At 43.6% G+C, this 17506-nt stretch overlaps 12 non-coding genes and 6 pseudogenes across 12 annotated transcripts; all 18 read right to left on the bottom strand.

The window, feature by feature from the left end:
* Window positions 1-1305: 1305 nt before the first annotated feature.
* On the bottom strand, window positions 1306-1424 carry LOC142514965 (5S ribosomal RNA). The gene has a single exon (XR_012810834.1). It is a non-coding gene; the product is annotated as a 5S ribosomal RNA (ribosomal RNA).
* A 682-nt stretch (window positions 1425-2106) lies between these two features.
* Window positions 2107-2225, bottom strand: LOC142506889 (5S ribosomal RNA). The gene has a single exon (XR_012805163.1). It is a non-coding gene; the product is annotated as a 5S ribosomal RNA (ribosomal RNA).
* Window positions 2226-2908: 683 nt separating this feature from the next.
* On the bottom strand, window positions 2909-3027 carry LOC142513459 (5S ribosomal RNA). Its single transcript, XR_012809405.1, has one exon. It is a non-coding gene; the product is annotated as a 5S ribosomal RNA (ribosomal RNA).
* An 880-nt stretch (window positions 3028-3907) lies between these two features.
* Window positions 3908-4026, bottom strand: LOC142515384 (5S ribosomal RNA). Its single transcript, XR_012811232.1, has one exon. It is a non-coding gene; the product is annotated as a 5S ribosomal RNA (ribosomal RNA).
* A 665-nt stretch (window positions 4027-4691) lies between these two features.
* On the bottom strand, window positions 4692-4810 carry LOC142512774 (5S ribosomal RNA; annotated as a pseudogene).
* Window positions 4811-5487: 677 nt separating this feature from the next.
* On the bottom strand, window positions 5488-5606 carry LOC142510192 (5S ribosomal RNA). The gene has a single exon (XR_012808318.1). It is a non-coding gene; the product is annotated as a 5S ribosomal RNA (ribosomal RNA).
* Window positions 5607-5940: 334 nt separating this feature from the next.
* On the bottom strand, window positions 5941-6059 carry LOC142512541 (5S ribosomal RNA; annotated as a pseudogene).
* A 664-nt stretch (window positions 6060-6723) lies between these two features.
* On the bottom strand, window positions 6724-6841 carry LOC142511826 (5S ribosomal RNA; annotated as a pseudogene).
* A 682-nt stretch (window positions 6842-7523) lies between these two features.
* On the bottom strand, window positions 7524-7642 carry LOC142514846 (5S ribosomal RNA). The gene has a single exon (XR_012810723.1). It is a non-coding gene; the product is annotated as a 5S ribosomal RNA (ribosomal RNA).
* Window positions 7643-9099: 1457 nt separating this feature from the next.
* LOC142511567 (5S ribosomal RNA) lies at window positions 9100-9218 on the bottom strand (annotated as a pseudogene).
* Window positions 9219-9900: 682 nt separating this feature from the next.
* LOC142515574 (5S ribosomal RNA) lies at window positions 9901-10019 on the bottom strand. The gene has a single exon (XR_012811412.1). It is a non-coding gene; the product is annotated as a 5S ribosomal RNA (ribosomal RNA).
* Window positions 10020-11476: 1457 nt separating this feature from the next.
* LOC142512243 (5S ribosomal RNA) lies at window positions 11477-11595 on the bottom strand (annotated as a pseudogene).
* A 682-nt stretch (window positions 11596-12277) lies between these two features.
* On the bottom strand, window positions 12278-12396 carry LOC142516652 (5S ribosomal RNA). Its single transcript, XR_012812436.1, has one exon. It is a non-coding gene; the product is annotated as a 5S ribosomal RNA (ribosomal RNA).
* A 683-nt stretch (window positions 12397-13079) lies between these two features.
* Window positions 13080-13198, bottom strand: LOC142517075 (5S ribosomal RNA). The gene has a single exon (XR_012812837.1). It is a non-coding gene; the product is annotated as a 5S ribosomal RNA (ribosomal RNA).
* Window positions 13199-13871: 673 nt separating this feature from the next.
* Window positions 13872-13987, bottom strand: LOC142512888 (5S ribosomal RNA; annotated as a pseudogene).
* A 682-nt stretch (window positions 13988-14669) lies between these two features.
* LOC142507184 (5S ribosomal RNA) lies at window positions 14670-14790 on the bottom strand. Its single transcript, XR_012805446.1, has one exon. It is a non-coding gene; the product is annotated as a 5S ribosomal RNA (ribosomal RNA).
* A 684-nt stretch (window positions 14791-15474) lies between these two features.
* Window positions 15475-15593, bottom strand: LOC142515129 (5S ribosomal RNA). Its single transcript, XR_012810988.1, has one exon. It is a non-coding gene; the product is annotated as a 5S ribosomal RNA (ribosomal RNA).
* Window positions 15594-16763: 1170 nt separating this feature from the next.
* Window positions 16764-16882, bottom strand: LOC142506413 (5S ribosomal RNA). The gene has a single exon (XR_012804707.1). It is a non-coding gene; the product is annotated as a 5S ribosomal RNA (ribosomal RNA).
* Window positions 16883-17506: the final 624 nt, after the last annotated feature.

The raw sequence follows: 17506 nt of genomic DNA on the forward strand, positions 1-17506 counted from the left end.
CGAAAAGGGGTGCAACATGAGAACATCCCATGATGGCTAACACATGTCTTATCTGGTCCTCGTGTCGCTACCGTTTACGTTAATTATGGCTAAAACAGTCAAAATAATTGTTTTTAATGAGTTAACCGTCTCCGGAGTAATCTACGTCATACCCTTCCGCACAGAACTGGCTCACGACAACAAAAATAGATAAATATTCCCAGAACATATAAAAAACAAATAAGAAGAAGGAAATAGCGAATGTAAAGCTATTATTATGCCTGGGATTCGTTAAAATGGAACCGAAATCGAATTTTGAACTTCCTAAGCGGATTTCTCGAGGAAACGGAAGCTTAAAAGAAGTGGTAAATCGCAAATTAGAGGGTCCTAGAGAAGTAATTTAGCTAAAATCTCGCCAGCTCTTAATGAGTCTCGTCCGTTTGCCCATTTACAATCAACTTAGCCTACAATTTTGTCCAAATCCCGCAGTGCCCGAGCTACGTTGATTTCACATGTCCTTATCTGGAACCGATCGAGATTCAGATGATTTGATCCGAAAATAGTCTGTCAACAAGTAATCAAAAATAGAAAAACATGAAAAGGGGTGCAACACGAGGACTTCCCAGGGGGTATGATCCCACCCGACATTGAGTGGGATGTTTATTCTTATATCCCTCGAGTACGTGTATAGCGGGAGGAGATGGACAACACGCGGCATTGCTCACGCCCAATCATAACCATGAAGTTAAGCATTCTGGCGCGATAGCAGAGCTAGGATGGGTGACCTCCCTGGGAAGACCTCGTGTCGCGACCGTTTACGTAAATTAAGGATAAAACAGTTGAAATAATTGTTTTAAATGAGTTAACCGTCTCCGGAGTAATCTGCGTCATACCCTGCCGCACAGAACCGGCTCACGACAACAAAAATCGATAAATATTCCCAGAAAATAGAAAAAACAAATAAGAAGAAGGAAATAGCGAATGTAAAGCTATTATTATGCCTGGGATATGATAAAATTGAACCAAAATCAAATTTCAAACTTCCTAAGCGGATTTCTCGAGGAAACAGAAGCTTAACAGAAGCGGTAAATCGCAAATTAGAGGGTCCTAGAGAAGGAATTTAGGTAAAATTTCGCCAGCTCTTTCCGGAGTAATGAGTCTCGTCCGTTTGCCCATTTACAATAAAATTAGCCTACAATTTTGGCCAAATCGGGCAGTGCCCGAGCAACGTTAATTTCACATGTTTATCTGGACCAGATCGAGAATCAGATGATTTGAGCCGAAAATCGTCTGTCAACAAGTAATAAAAAATAGAAAAACACCAAAAAGGTGCAACACGAGGACTTCCAATGGGGTAACCCATCCTAGTACTGCTCTCGCCCAAGCACGCTTAACTTCGGAATTCTGATGGGATCCGGTGCATTAGTGCTGGTATGATCGCACCCGACATTCAGTGGGATGTTTATTCTTATATCCCTCGAGTATGTGTGGAGCGGGCGGCGATGGACAACACGCGGCACTGCTCTCGTCCAATTAGAACCATGATTTTAAGCGTTCTTACTCGATGGCAGAGCTAGGATGGGTGATCTCCCTGAGAAGTCCTCGTGTCGCGTTACGGAAATTATGGGTAAAACAGTCGAAATAATTATTTTTAATGAGTTAACCGTCTCCGTAGTAATCTGCGTCATACCCTTCCGCACAGAACCGGCTTACGACAACAATAATCGCTAAATGTTCCCAGAAAATAGAAAAAAAATAAGAAGAAGGAAATAGAGAATGTAAAGCTATTATTATGCCTGGGACACGATAAAATGTAACCGGAATCGAATTTCGAACTTCATAAGCGGATTTCTCGAGTAAACGGAAGCTTAACAGAAGCGGTAAATCGCAAATTAGAGGGTCTTAGAGAAGGAATTTAGCTAAAATCTCGCCAACATTTTGCGGAGTAATGAGTCTCGTCCGTTTGCCCGTTTACAATCAAATTAGCCCACAATTTTGTCCAAATCCGGCAGTGCCCGAGCTACGTTGATTTCACATGTCTTATCTGGTCCCGATCGAGATTCAGATGATTTGAGCCGAAAATCGTCTGTCAACAAGCAATCAATAAAAAATTAAAAAACACGAAAAGGGGTGCAACACGAGGACTTCCAAGGGGGTCACCCATCCTGGTACTGCTCTCGCCCAAACGAGCTTAACTTCGGAGTTCTGATAGGATCCGGTGCATTAGTGCTGGTATGATCGCACCCGACATTGAGTGGGATGTTTATTCTTATATCCCTCGAGTACGTGTGGAGCAGGCGAAGATGGACAACACGCGGCACTGCTCTCACCCAATCAGAACCATGAAGTTAAGCGTTCTGGCGCGATGGCAGAGCTAGGATGGGTGACTTCCATGGTAAGTCCCCGTGTCGCGATCGTTTACGTAAATTATGGATAAAACAGTCGAAATAATTGTTTTTAATGAGTTAACCGTCTCCGGAGTAATCTGCGTCATACCCTTCAGCACAGAACCAGCTCATGACAACAAAAATCGCTCAATCCTCCCAGAAAATAGAAAATAAAATAAGATGAAAATAGCGAATGTAAAGCTATTATTATGCCTGTGATACGATAAAATGGAACCGGAATCGAATTTCGAACTTCCTAAGCGGATTTTTCGAGGAATCGCAAGCTTAACAGAAGCGGAAAATCGCTAATTTGAGGGTCTTAGAGAAGGAGTTTGGCTAAAATCTCGCAAGTTCATTGCGGAGTAATGAGTCTCGTCCGTTTGCCCCCGTTTACAATCAAATTAGCCTACAATTTTGTCCAAATCCAGCTGTGCCCGAGCCACGTTGATTTCACTTGTCTTATCTGGTCCCGATCGAGATTCAGTTGATTTGAGCCGAAAATCGTCTGTCAACAAGTAATCAAAAATAAAAAAACACGAAAAGGGGTGCAACACGAGGACTTCCCAGGGGGTCATCCATCCTAGTACTGCTCTCGCCCAAGCACGCTTAACTTCGGAGTTCTGATGGGAACCGGTGCATTAGTGCTGGTATGATCGCACCCGACATTGAGTGGAATGTTTATTCTTATATCCTTCGAGTACGTGTTGAGCGGGCGACGATGGACAACACGCGGCACTGCTCTCGCCCAATAGGAACCATGAAGTTATGAGTTCTGGCGCGATGGCAGAGCTACGTTGATTTCACATGTCTTAACTTCGGAGTTCAGATGGGAACCGGTGCATTAGTGCTGGTATGATCGCACTCGACATTGAGTGGAATGTTTATTCTTATATCCCTCGAGTACGTGTGGAGCGGGCGGCAATGGACAACACGCGGCACTGCTCTCGTCCAATCAGAACCATGATGTTAAGCGATCTGACTCGATAGCAGAGCTAGGATGGGTGATCTCCCTGAGAAGTCCTCGTGTCGCGTTACGGAAATTATGGGTAAAACAGTCGAAATAATTATTTTTAATGAGTTAACCGTATCCGTAGTAATCTGCGTCATACCCTTCCGCACAGAACCGGCTTACGACAACAATAATCGCTAAATGTTCCCAGAAAATAGAAAAAAAATAAGAAGAAGAAAATAGAGAATGTAAAGCTATTATTATGCCTGGGACACGATAAAATGTAACCGGAATCGAATTTCGAACTTCATAAGCGGATTTCTCGAGGAAACGGAAGCTTAACAGAAGCGGTAAATCGCAAATTAAAGGGTCTTAGAGAAGGAATTTAGCTAAAATCTCGCCAACTCTTTGCGGAGTAATGAGTCTCGTCTGTTTGCCCGTTTACAATCAAATTAGCCTACAATTTTGTCCAAATCCGGCAGTGCCTGAGCTACGTTGATTTCACATGTCTTATCTTGTCCCGATCGAGATTCAGATGATTTGAGCCGAAAATGGTCTGGCAACAAGTAATAAAAATAGAAAAACACGAAAAAGGGTGCAACACGAGGACTTCCCAGGAGATCACCCATCCTAGAACTGCTCTCGCCCAAGCACATTTAACTTCGGAGTTCTGATGGGATCCAGTGCATTAGTGCTGGTATGATCGCACCCAACATTCAGTGGGATGTTTATTCTTATATCCCTCGAGTACGTGTGAAGCGGGCGGCGATGGACAACACACGACACTGCTCTCGTCCAATCAGAACCATGATGTTAAGTGTTCTGACTCGATGGCAGAGCTAGGATGGGTGATCTCCCTTAGAAGTCCTCGTGTCGCGTTACGGAAATTATTGGTAAAACAGTCGAAATAATTATTTTTAATGAGTTAACCGTGTCCGTAGTAATCTGCGTCATACCCTTCCGCACAGAACCGGCTTACGACAACAATAATCGCTAAATGTTCCTAGAAAATAGAAAAAAATAAGAAGAAGGAAATAGCGAATGTAAAGCTATTATTATGCCTAGGACACGATAAAATGAAATCGGAATCGAATTTCGAACTTTCTAGGCGGATTTCTCGAGGAAACGGAAGCTTAACAGAATCTGTAAATCGCAAATTAGAGGGTCTTAGAGAAGGAATTGAGCTAAAATCTCGCCAGCTCTTTGCGGAGTAATGAGTCTCGTCTGTTTGCCCGTTTACAATCAAATTAGCCTAAAATTTTGTCCAAATCCGGCAGTGCCCGAGCTACGTTGATTTCACATGTCTTATCTGGTCCCGATCGAGATTCAGATGATTTGAGCCCAAAATGGTCTGTCAAAAAGTAATAAAAAAAGGAAAAACACGACACAATGACTTCCCAGTGCGTCACCCATCCTAGTATTGCTCTCTCCCAAGCACGCTTAACTTCCATGTTCTGATGGGATCCGGTGCATTAGTGCTGGTATGATCGCACCCGACATTGAGTGGGATGATTATTCTTATATCCCTCGAGTACGTGTGGAGCGGGCGGTGATGGACAACACGCAGCACTGCTCTCGCACAATCAGAACCATGAAGTTAAGCGTTCTGGCGCGATGACAGAGCTATGATGGGTGACCTCCCTGAGAAGTCCTCGTGTCGCTACCGTTTACGGAAATTAAGGCTAAAACAGTCGAAATAATTGTTTTTAATGACTTAACCGTCTCCGGAGTAATCTGCGTTTATCTTTCCGCACAAAACCGGCTCACAACAACAAAAATCGCTAAATGTTCCCAGAAAATAGATAAAAAAAGAAAAAAACAGCGAATGTAAAGCTATTATTATTCCTGGGATACGATAAAATGGAACCGGAATCGAATTTAGAACTTCCTAAGCGGATTTCTCGAGTAAACGAAAGCTTAACAGAAGCGGTAAATCGCAAATTAGAGGGTCTTAGAGAAGGAATTTAGCTAAAATCTCGCCAGCCCTTTGCGGATTAATGAGTCTCGTCTGTTTGCCCGTTTACAATATAATTAGCCTCCAATTTTGTCCAAATCCGGCAGTGCCCGAGCTACGTTGATTTCACTTGTCTTATCTGGTCCCGATCAAGATTCAGATGGTTTGAATTGAAAATGGTCTGTCAACAAGTAATAAAAAATAGAAAAACACGAAAAGGGGTGCAAAACGAGGACTTCCCTGGGGGTCACCCATCTTAGTACTGCTCTTGCCCAAGCAACCTTAACTTCCGAGTTCTGATGGGATCCGGTGCCTTAGTGTTGGTATGATCGCACCCGACATTGAGTGGGATGTTTATTCTTATATCCCTCGAGAACATGTGGAGCACGCGGCGATGGACAACACGCGGCACTGCTCTCGCCCAATCAGAACCATGAAGTTAAGCGTTCTAGCGCGATGGCAGAGCTAGAATGGGTGACCCCCCTGAGAAGTCCTCGTATCGCGACCGTTTGCGAAAATTATGGCTAAAACAGTCGAAATAATTGTTTTTAATGAGTTAACCGTCCCTGGCAGTACCCAAGCTACGTTGATTCACATGTCTTATCTGGTCCCGATCGAGATTCAGATGATTTGAGCCGAAAATGTTCTGTTAACAAGTAATAAAAAATAGAAAAACACAACACGAGGACTTCCCAGGGGGTCACTCATCCTAGTACTGCTCTCTCCGAAGCACGCTTAACTTCCGAGTTCTGATGGGATCCGGTGCATTAGTGCTGTTATGATCGAACCGAACATTGAGTGAGATGTTTATTCTTATATCCCTCGAGTACGTGTGGAGCGGGCGGCGATGGACAACACGCGGCACTGCTCTCGCCGAATCAAAACCTTGAAGTTAAGCGTTCTGGCGCGATGGCAGAGCTAGGAAGGGTGACCTCCCTGGGAAGTCCTCGTGTCGCGACCGTTTACGGAAATTATGGCTAAAACAGTCAAAATAATTGTTTTTAATGAGTTAACCGTCTCCAGAGTAATCTGCGTCATACCTTTCCGCACAGAACCGGATCACGACAACAAAAATCGATAAATGTTCCACAGAAAATAGAAAAAAAAATAAGAAGAAGAAAATAGCGAATGTAAAGCTATTATTATGCCTGGGAAACGATAAAATGGAACCGAAATCGAATTTCGAACTTCCTAAGCAGATTTCTCGAGGAAACGGAGGCTTAACAGAAGCGGTAAATCGCAAATTAGAGGGTCTTAGAGAAGGAATTTAGCTAAAATCTCGCCAGCTCTTTGCGGAGTAATGAGTCTCGTCCGTTTGCAATAAAATTAGCCTCCAATTTTGTCCAAATCCGGCAGTGCCCGAGCTACGTTGATTCACATGTCTTATTTGGTCCCGATCGAGATTCAGATGATTTGAGCCGAAAATGTTCTGTTAACAAGTAATAAAAAATAGAAAAACACGACACGAGGACTTCCCAGGGGTCACCCATCCTAGTACTACTCTCTCACATGCACGCTTAACTTCCGAGTTCTGATGGGATCCAGTGCATTAGTGCTGGTATGATCGCACCCGACATTGAGTGGGATGTTTATTCTTATATCCCTCGAGTACGTGTGGAGCGGGCGGCGATGGACAACACGCGGCACTGCTCTCGCCCAATCAGAACCATGAAGTTAAGCGTTCTGGCGCGATGGCAGAGCTAGGATGGGTGACCTCCCTGGGAAGTCCTCGTGTCGCGACCGTTTACGGAAATTATGGCTAAAACAGTTGAAATAATTGTTTTTAATGAGTTAACCGTCTTCGGAGTAATCTGCGTCATACCTTTCCGCACAAAACCGGCTCACAACAACAAAAATCGCTTAATGTTCCCAGAAAATAGAAAAAAATAAAAAGAAGAAAACAGCGAATGTAAAGCTATTATTATTCCGGGGATATGATAAAATGGAACCGGAATCGAATTTCGAACTTCCTAAGCGGATTTCTCAAGGAAACGAAAGCTTAACAGAAGCGGTAAATCGCAAATTAGAGGGTCTTAGAGAAGAAATTTAGCTAAAATCTCGCCAGCTCTTTGCGTATTAATGAGTCTCGTCCGTTTGCCAGTTTACAATAAAATTAGCCTACAATTTTGTCCAAATCCGGCAGTGCCCGAGCTACGTTGATTTCACATGTCTTATCTGGTCCCGATCGAGATTCAGACGATTTGAGCCGAAAATGGTATGTCAATAAGTAATAAAAAATAGAAAAACACGAAAAGGGGTGCAACACGAGGACTTCCCTGGGGGTCACCCATCCTAGTACTCCTCACGCCCAAGCACGCTTAACTTCCGAGTTCTGATGGGATCCGGTGCATTAGTGCTGGTATGATCGCACCTGACATTGAGTGGGATGTTTATTCTTATATCCCTCGAGTACTTGTGGAGCGGGCGGCGATGGACAACACGCGGCACTGCTCTCGCCCAATCAGAACCATGAAGTTAAGCGTTCTGACGCGATGACAGAGCTAGGATGGGTGACCTCCCTGGGAAGTCCTCGTGTCGCGATCGTTTATGGAAACTAAGGCTAAAACAGTCGAAATAATTGTTTTTAATGAGTTAACCGTCTGCGTAGTAATCTGCGTCATACCTTTCCGCACAGAACCGGATCACGACAACAAAAATCGCTAAATGTTCCCAGAAAATAGAAAAAAAATAAGAAGAAGGAAATAGCGAATGTAAAGCTATTATTATGCCTGGGACACGATAAAATAGAACCGGAATCGAATTTCGAACTTCCTAAGCGGATTTCACGAGAAAACGGAAGCTTAACAGAAGCGGTAAATCGAAAATTAGAGGGTCTTAGAGAAAGAATTTAGCTAAAATCTCGCCAGCTCTTTGCGGAGTAATGAGTCTCGTCCATTTGCCCGTTTGCAATCAAATTAGCCTGCAATTTTGTACAAATCCGGCAGTGTCCGAGCTACGTTGATTCACATGTCTTATCTGGTCCCGATCGAGATTCAGATGATTTGAGCCGAAAATGTCTTGTTAACAAGTAATAAAAAATAGAAAAACACGACGAAAGGACTTCCCAGGGGGTCACCCATCCTAGTACTGCTCTCTACCAAGCACGCTTAACTTCCGAGTTTTGTAGGATCCGATGCATTAGTACTAAATGATCGCACCCGACATTTAGTGAGATGTTTATTCTTATATCCCTCGACTACGTGTGGATCGGGCGGCGATGGACAACACGCGGCACTGCTCTCGCCCAATCAAAACCTTGAAGTTAAGCGTTCTGGCGCGATGGCAGAGCTAGGAAGGGTGACCTCCCTGGGAAGTCCTCGTGTCGCGACCGTTTACGGAAATTATGGCTAAAACAGTCGAAATAATTGTTTTTAATGAGTTAACCGTCTCAAGAGTAATCTGCGTCATACCTTTCCGCACAGAACCGGATCACGACAACAAAAATCGATAAATGTTCCACAGAAAATAGAAAAAAAAATAGGAAGAAGAAAATAGCGAATGTAAAGCTATTAATATGTCTGGGAAACGATAAAATGGAATCGAAATCGAATTTCGAACTTCCTAAGCGGATTTCTAGAGGAAACGGAAGCTTAACAAAAGCGGTAAATCGCAAATTAGAGGGTCTTAGAGAAGGAATTTAGCTAAAATCTTGCCAGATCTTTGCGGAGTAATGAGTCTCGTCTGTTTGCCCGTTTGCAATCAAATTAGCCTGCAATTTTGTCCAAATCCGGCAGTGCCCGAGCTACGTTGATTCACATGTCTTATCTGGTCCCGATCGAGATTCAGATGATTTGAGCCGAAAATGTTCTGTTAACAAGTAATAAAAAATAAAAACACGACACGAGTACTTCCCAGGGGGTCACCCATCCTAGTACTTCTCTCTCACATGCACGCTTAACTTCCGAGTTCTGATGGAATCCGGTGCATTAGTGCTGGTATGATCGCACCCGACACTGAGTGGGATGTTTATTCTTATATCCCTCGAGTACGTGTGGAGCGGGCGGCGATGGACAACACGCGGCACTGCTCTCGCCCAATCAGAACCATGAAGTTAAGCGTTCAGGCGCGATGGCAGAGCTAGGATGGGTGACCTCCCTGGGAAGTCCTCGTGTCGCGACCGTTTACGGAAATTATGGCTAAAACAGTCGAAATAATTGTTTTTAATGAGTTAACCGTCTCCGTAGTAATCTGCGTCATACCTTTCCGCACAAAACCGGCTCACAACAACAAAAATCGCTTAATGTTCCCAGAAAATAGAAAAAAATAAAAAGAAGAAAACAGCGAATGTAAAGCTATTATTATTCCTGGTCTATGATAAAATGGAACCGGAATCGAATTTCGAACTTCCTAAGCGGATTTCTCAAGGAAACGGAAGCTTAACAGAAGCGATAAATCGCAAATTAGAGGGTCTTAGAGAAGAAATTTAGCTAAAATCTCGCCAGCTCTTTGCGTATTAATGAGTCTCGTCCGTTTGCCCGTTTACAATAAAATTAGCCTACAATTTTGTCCAAATTCGGCAGTGCCCGAGCTTCGTTGATTTCACATGTCTTATCTGGTCCCGATCGAGATTCAGATGATTTGAGCCGAAAATGGTATGTCAATAAGTAATAAAAAATAGAAAAACACGAAAAGGGGTGCAACACGAGGACTTCCCTGTGGGTCACCCATCCTAGTACTCCTCACGCCCAAGCACTCTTAACTTCCGAGTTCTGATGGGATCCGGTGCATTAGTGCTGGTATGATCGCACCTGACATTGAGTGGGATGTTTATTCTTATATCCCTCGAGTACTTGTGGAGCGGGCGGCGATGAACAACACGCGGCACTGCTCTCGCCCAATCAGAACCATGAAGTTAAGCGTTCTGACGCGATGACAGAGCTAGGATGGGTGACCTCCCTGGGAAGTCCTCGTGTCGCGATCGTTTATGGAAACTACGGCTAAAACAGTCGAAATAATTGTTTTTAATGAGTTAACCGTCTGCAGAGTAATCTGCGTCGTACCCTTCCGCACAGAACCGGCTCACGACAAAAAAAATCGCTAAATGTTCCCAGAAAATAGAAAAAAAATAAGAAGAAGGAAATAGCGAATGTAAAGCTATTATTATGCCTGGGATACGATAAAATGGAACCGGAATCGAATTTCGAACTTTCTAAGCGGATTTCACGAGAAAACGGAAGCTTAACAGAAGCGGTAAATCGAAAATTAGAGGGTCTTAGAGAAGGAATTTAGCTAAAATCTCGCCAGCTCATTGCGGAGTAATGAGTCTCGTCCGTTTGCCCGTTTGCAATCAAATTAGCCTGCAATTTTGTACAAATCCGGCAGTGCCCGACCTACGTTGATTCACATGTCTTATCTGGTCCCGATCGAGATTCAGATGATTTGAGCCGAAAATGTCTTGTTAACAAGTAATAAAAAATAGAAAAACACGACACAAGGACTTCCCAGGGGGTCACCCATCCTAGTACTGCTCTCTCCCAAGCACGCTTAACTTTCGAGTTCTGTAGGATCCGATGCATTAGTACTAAATGATCGCACCCGACATTGAGTGAGATGTTTATTCTTATATCCCTCGACTACGTGTGGATCGGGCGGCGATGGACAACACGCAGCACTGCTCTCGCCCAATCAAAACCTTGAAGTTAAGCGTTCTGGCGCGATGGCAGAGCTAGGAAGGGTGACCCCCTGGGAAGTCCTCGTGTCGCGACCGTTTACGGAAATTATGGCGAAAACAGTTGAAATAATTGTTTTTAATGAGTTAACCGTCTCCGGAGTAATCTGCGTCATACCTTTCCGCACAGAACCGGATCACGACAACAAAAATCTATAAATGTTCCACAGAAAATAGGAAAAAAATAAGAAGAAGAAAATAGCGAATGTAAAGCTATTATTATGCCTGGGAAACGATAAAATGGAACTGGAATCGAATTTCGAACTTCCTAAGAGGATTTCTCGAGGAAACGGAAGCTTAACAGAAGCTGTAAATAGCAAATTAGAGGGTCTTAGAGAAGGAATTTATCTAAAATCTTGCCAGCTCTTTGCGGAGTAATAAGTCTCGTCCGTTTGCCCATTTGCAATCAAATTAGCCTGCAAATTTGTCCAAACTTGGAAGTGCCCGAGCTACGTTGATTCACATATCTTATTTGGTCCCGATCGAGATTCAGATGATTTGAGCCGAAAATGTTCTGTTAACAAGTAATAAAAAATAGAAAAACACGACATGAGGACTTCCCAGGGGGTCACCCATCCTAGTACTGCTCTCTCACATGCACGCTTAACTTCTGAGTTCTGATGGGATCCGGTGCATTAGTTCTTGTATGATCGCACCCAACATTGAGTGGGATGTTTATTCTTATATCCCTCGAGTACGTGTGGAGCGGGCGGCGATGGACAACACGCGGCACTGCTCTTGCCCAATCAGAACCATGAAGTTAAGCGTTCTGGCGCGATGGCAGAGCTAGGATGGGTGACCTCCCTGGGAAGTTCTCGTGTCGCGACCGTTTGCGGAAATTATGGCTAAAACAGTCGAAATAATTGTTTTTAATGAGTTAACCGTCTCCGGAGTAATCTGCGTCATACCATTCCGCACAAAACCGGCTCACAACAACAAAAATCGCTAAATGTACCCAGAAAATAGAAAAAAATAAAAAGAAGAAAACAGCGAATGTAAAGCTATTATTATTCCTGGGATACGATAAAATGGAACCAGAATCGAATTTCGAACTTCCTAAGCGGATTTCTCAAGGAAACGGAAGCTTAACAGAAGCGATAAATCGCAAATTAGAGGGTCTTAGAGAAGAAATTTAGCTAAAATCTCGCCAGCTCTTTGCGTATTAATGAGTCTCGTCCGTTTGCCCGTTTACAATAAAATTAGCCTACAATTTTGTCCAAATCCGGCAGTGCCCGAGCTACGTTGATTTCACATGTCTTATCTGGTCCCGATCGAGATTCAGATGATTTGAGCCGAAAATAGTCTGTCAATAAGTAATAAAAAATAGAAAAACACGAAAAGGGGTGCAACACAAGGACTTCCATGGGGGTCACCCATCCTAGTACTGCTCACGCCCAAGCACGCTTAACTTCCGAGTTCTGATGGGATCCGGTGCATTAGTGCTGGTATGATCGCACCTGACATTGAGTGGGATGTTTATTCATATATCTCTCGAGTACTTGTGGAGCGGGCGGCGATGGACAACACGCGGCACTGCTCTCGCCCAATCAGAACCATGAAGTTAAGCGTTCTTACGCGATGGCAGAGCTAGGATGGGTGACCTCCCTGGGAAGTCCTCGTGTCGCTATCGTTTATGGAAACTATGGCTAAAACAGTCGAAATAATTGTTTTTAATGAGTTAACCGTCTGCAGAGTAATCTGCGTTGTACCCTTCCGCACAGAACCGGCTCACGACAACAAAAATCGCTAAATGTTCCCAGAAAATAGAAAAAAAATAAGAAGAAGGAAATAGCGAATGTAAAACTATTATTATGCTTGGGACACGATAAAATGGAACCGGAATCGAATTTCGAACTTCCTTAGCGGATTTCTAGAGGAAACGGAAGCTTAACAGAAGCGGAAAATCACAAATTAAAGGGTCTTAGATAAGGAATTCGGCTAAAATCTCGTCAGCTTATTGCGTAGTAATGAGTCTCGTTCGTTTGCCCGTTTACAATCATATTAGCCTACAATTTTGTCCAAATCCGGCAGTGCCCGAGCCACGTTGATTTCACATGTCTTATCTGGTCCCGATCGAGATTCAGATGATTTGAGCCGAAAATCGTCTGTCAACAAGTAATCAAAAATAGGAAAACACGAAAGTGGGTGCCACACGAGAACTTCCCAGGGGGTCACCAATCCTAGTACTCCTCTCGCCCAAGCACGCTTAAATTCGGAGTTCTGATGGGATCCGGTGCATTAGTGCTGGTATGATCGCACCCGACATTGAGTGAGATGTTTATTCTTATATCCCTCGAGTACGTGTGGAGCGGGACGGCGATGGACAACACGCGGCACTACTCTCGCCCAATCAGAACCATGAAGTTAAGCGTTCTGGCGCGATGGCAAAGTAAGGATGGGTGACCTCCCTGGGAAGTCCCCGTGTCGCGACCGTTTACGGAAATTATGGCTAAAACAGTCGAAATAATTGTTTTTAATGAGTTAACCGTCTCCAGAGTAATCTGCGTCATACCTTTCCGCACAGAACCGGATCACGACAACAAAAATCGATAAATGTTCCACAGAAAATAGAAAAAAAAATAAGAAGAAGAAAATAGCAAATGTAAAGCTATTATTATGCTTGAGATACGATAAAATGAAATCGAAATTGAATTTCGGACTTCCTAAGCGGATTTCTCGAGGAAACAGAAGCTTAACAGAAGCGGAAAATCGCAAATTAGAGGGTCTTAGAGTAGGAATTCGGCTAAAATCTCGCCACCTCGTTGCGGAGGAATGAGTCTCGTTCGTTTGCCCGTTTTCAATCAAATTAGGAAACAATTTTTTCCAAATCCGGAAAGTACCCGAGCTACGTTGATTTCACGTCTTATCTGGTCCTGATCGAGAGTCAGATGATTTAAGCCGAAAATTGTCTGTCAACAAGTAATCAAAAATAGAAAAACACGAGAAGGTGTCCCAGGAGGTCACCCATCCTAGTACTGCTCTTGTTCAAGCACGCTTAACTTCGGAGTTCTGATGGGAGCCGTTGTATTAGTGCTGGTATTATCGCAACCAACATTGAGTGAGATATTTATTCTTATATCCCTCGAGTACGTGTGGAGCGGGCGGCGATGGACAACACGCTGCACTGCTCTCGCCCAATCAGAACAATGAAGTTAAGCGTTCTGGCGCGATGGCAGAGCTAGGATGGGTGACCTCCCTGGGAAGTCCTCGTGTCGCGACCATTTACGTAAATTATGGTTAAAACAGTCGAAATAATTGTTTTTGATGAGTTAACCGTCTCCGGAGTAATCTGCATCATACACTTCCGCACATTACCGGCTCACGACAACAAAAATCGCTAAATGTTCCCAGAAAATAGAAAAAAATAAGAATAAGAAAATAACGAATCTAAAGCTATTATTATGCCTGGGATACGATAAAATGAAACCGGAATCGAATTTTAGACTTCGTAAGCGGATTTCTCGAGGAAACGGAAGCTTAACAGAAGCGGCAAATCGCAAATTAGAGGGTCTTAGAGAAAGTATTCGGCTAAAATCTCGTCAGCTCATTGCGGAGGAATGAGTCTCGTTCGTTTGCCCGTTTACACTCAAATTAGCCTACAATTTTGTCCAAATCCGGCAGTGCCTGAGCTACGTTGATTTCACATGTCTTCTCTGGTCCTGATCGAGATTCAGATGATTTGAGCCGAAAATCGTCTGTCAACAAGTAATCAAAAATAAAAAAACACGAAAAAGGGTGCAAAACACGAGGACTTCCCAGGGGGTCACCCATCTTAGTACTGGTCTCGCCCAAGCACGCTTAATTTCGGAGTTCTAATGGGATCCGGTGTATTATTGCTGGTATGATCGCACCCGACTTTGAGTGGGATGTTTATTCTTATATCCCTCGAGTACATGTGGAGCGGGAGGCGATGGACAACACGCGGCACTGTTCTCGCCCAATCAGAACAATGAAGTTATGCGTTCTGGTGCGATGGCTGAGCCAGGATGGGTGACCTCCCTGGGAAGTCCTCGTGTCGCGACCGTTTATGTAATTTATGGCTAAAACAGTCGAAATAATTGTTTTCAATGAGTTAACCGTGTCAGGAGTAATTTGCGTCATACCCTTCCGCACAGAACCAAATCACGACAACAAAAATCTCTAAATGTTCCAAGAAAATAGAAAAAAAAATAAGAATAAAAAAATAACGAATGTAAAGCTATTATTATGCTTGGGATACGATAAAATGGAACCGGAATTGAATTTCGGACTTCCTTAACGGATTTCTCGAGGAAAAGGAAGCTTAACATAAGCGGAAAATCGCAAATTAGAGGGTCTTAGAGAAGGAATTCGGCTAAAATCTCGCCAGCTCTTTTCGGAGTAACCAGTCTCGTTCGTTTGCCCGTTTACAATCAAATTAGCCTACAATTTTATCCAAATCCGGCAATGCCCGAGCTACGTTGATTTCACAAGTCTTATCTGCTCCCGATCGAGATTCGGAAGATTTGAGCCGAAAATCGACTTTCAACAAGTAATCAAAAATAGAAATACATGAAAAGGGGTGCAACTCGAGGACTTCCCATGGGGTCACCCATCCTAGTACTGCTCTCGCCCAAGCACGCTTAACTTCGGAGTTCTGATGGGATCCGGTGCATTAGTGGTGATATGATCGCACCCGACATTGAGTGGGATGTTTATTCTTATATCCCTCGAGTACGTGTGGAGCGGGCGGCGATGGACAACACGCGGCACTGCTCTCGCCCAACAGAACCATGAAGTTAAGCGTTCCGGCGCGATGGCAGAGCTAGGATGGGTGACCTCCCTTGGAAGTCCTCGTGTCGCGACCGTTTACGTAAATTATGGATAAAATAGTCGAAATAATTGTTTTTTATGAGTTAACCGTCTCTGGAGTAATCCGCGTCATACCCTTTCGCTCAGAACCGGCTCACGACAACAAAAATCGATAAATATTTCCAGAAAATAGAAAAAAAATTAAGAAGAAAAAAATAGCGATTGTAAAGCTATTATTATACCTGGTATAAGATAAAATGGAACCGAAATCGAATTTCGAACTTCCTAAGCGGATTTTTCGAGGAAACGGAAGCTTAACAGAAGCGGAAAATCGCAAATTAGAGGGTCTTAGACAAGAAATTCGGCTAAAATCTTGCCAGCTAATTGCGGAGTAATGAGTCTCGTTCGTTTGCCAGTTTACAATCAAATTAGCCTACAATTTTGTCCAAATCCGGCAGTGCCCGAGCTACGTTGAAGTTAAGCGTTCTGGCGCGATGGTAGAGTTAGGATAGGTGACCTCCCTGGGAAGTCCTCGTGTCGCGACCGTTTACGTGAATTATGGATAAAACAGTCGAAATAATTGTTTTTAGTGAGTTAACCGTTTCCGAAGTAATCATAGTAATACCCTTCCGCACAGAACATGCTCACGACAATAAAAATCGCTAAATGTTCCCAGAAAATAGAAAAAAAATAAAAAGAATAAAATAGCGAATGTAAAGCTGTTATTTTGCCTGGGATACGATAAAATGGAACCGAAATCGAATTTCGAATTCCTAATTGGATTTCTCGAGGAAACGGAAGCTTAACAGAAGCGGAAAATCGCAAATTAGAGAGTCTTAGAGAAGGAATTCCGCTAAAATCTCGCCAGCTCATTGCGGAGTAATGAGTCTCGTTCGTTTGCCCGTTTACAATCAAATTAGCATACAATTTTGTCCAAATCCGGCAGTGCCCGAGCTACGTTGATTTCACAAGTCTTATCTGGTCCCGATCGAGATTCAGATGATTTAAGACGAAATCGTCTGTCAACAAGTAATCAAAAATAGAAAAACACGAAAAGGGGTGCAACACGAGGACTTCCCAAGGGGTCACCCATCCTAGTACAGCTCTCGCCCAAGCACGCTTCACTTCAGAGTTCGGATTGGATCCGGTGAATTAGTGCTGGTATGATCGCACCTGACATTGAGTGGGATTTTTATTCTTATATCCTCGAGTACGTGTGGAGCGGGTGGCGATGGACAACACGCGGCACTGCTCTCGCTCAATCAGAACCATGAAGTTAAGCGTTCTGGTGCGATGGCAGAGCTAGGATGGGTGACCTCCCTGGAAAGTCCTCATGTCGCAATCGTTTACGTGAATTATGGATAAAAGCATTCGAAATAATTGTTTTTAATGAGTTAACCGTCTCCGGAGTAATCTGCGTCAAACCCTACAGCACAGAACCGGCTCACGACAACAAAAATCGCTAAATGTTCCGAGAAAATAGAAAAAAAAATATGAAGAAGAAAATAGTGAATGTAAAGCTATTATTATGCCTGGGATACGATAAAATGGAACCGGAATCGAATTTCGAACTTTCTAAGCGGATTTCTCGAGGAAACGAAAACTTAACAGAAGCGTTAAATCGCAAATTAGAGGGTCTTAGAGAAGGAATTCGGCTAAATCTCGCCACCTCGTTGCGGAGTAATGAGTCTCGTTCGTTTGCCCATTTACAAACAAATTAGGCTACAATTTTGTCCATATCCGGCAGTGCCCGAGCTACGTTGATTTCACATGTCTTATCTGATCCCGATCGAGATTCA

The sequence above is a fragment of the Primulina tabacum genome, chromosome 10 (genome assembly GCF_025594145.1).
Source record: "Primulina tabacum isolate GXHZ01 chromosome 10, ASM2559414v2, whole genome shotgun sequence".
In the NCBI taxonomy this organism is placed as follows: domain Eukaryota; kingdom Viridiplantae; phylum Streptophyta; class Magnoliopsida; order Lamiales; family Gesneriaceae; genus Primulina; species Primulina tabacum.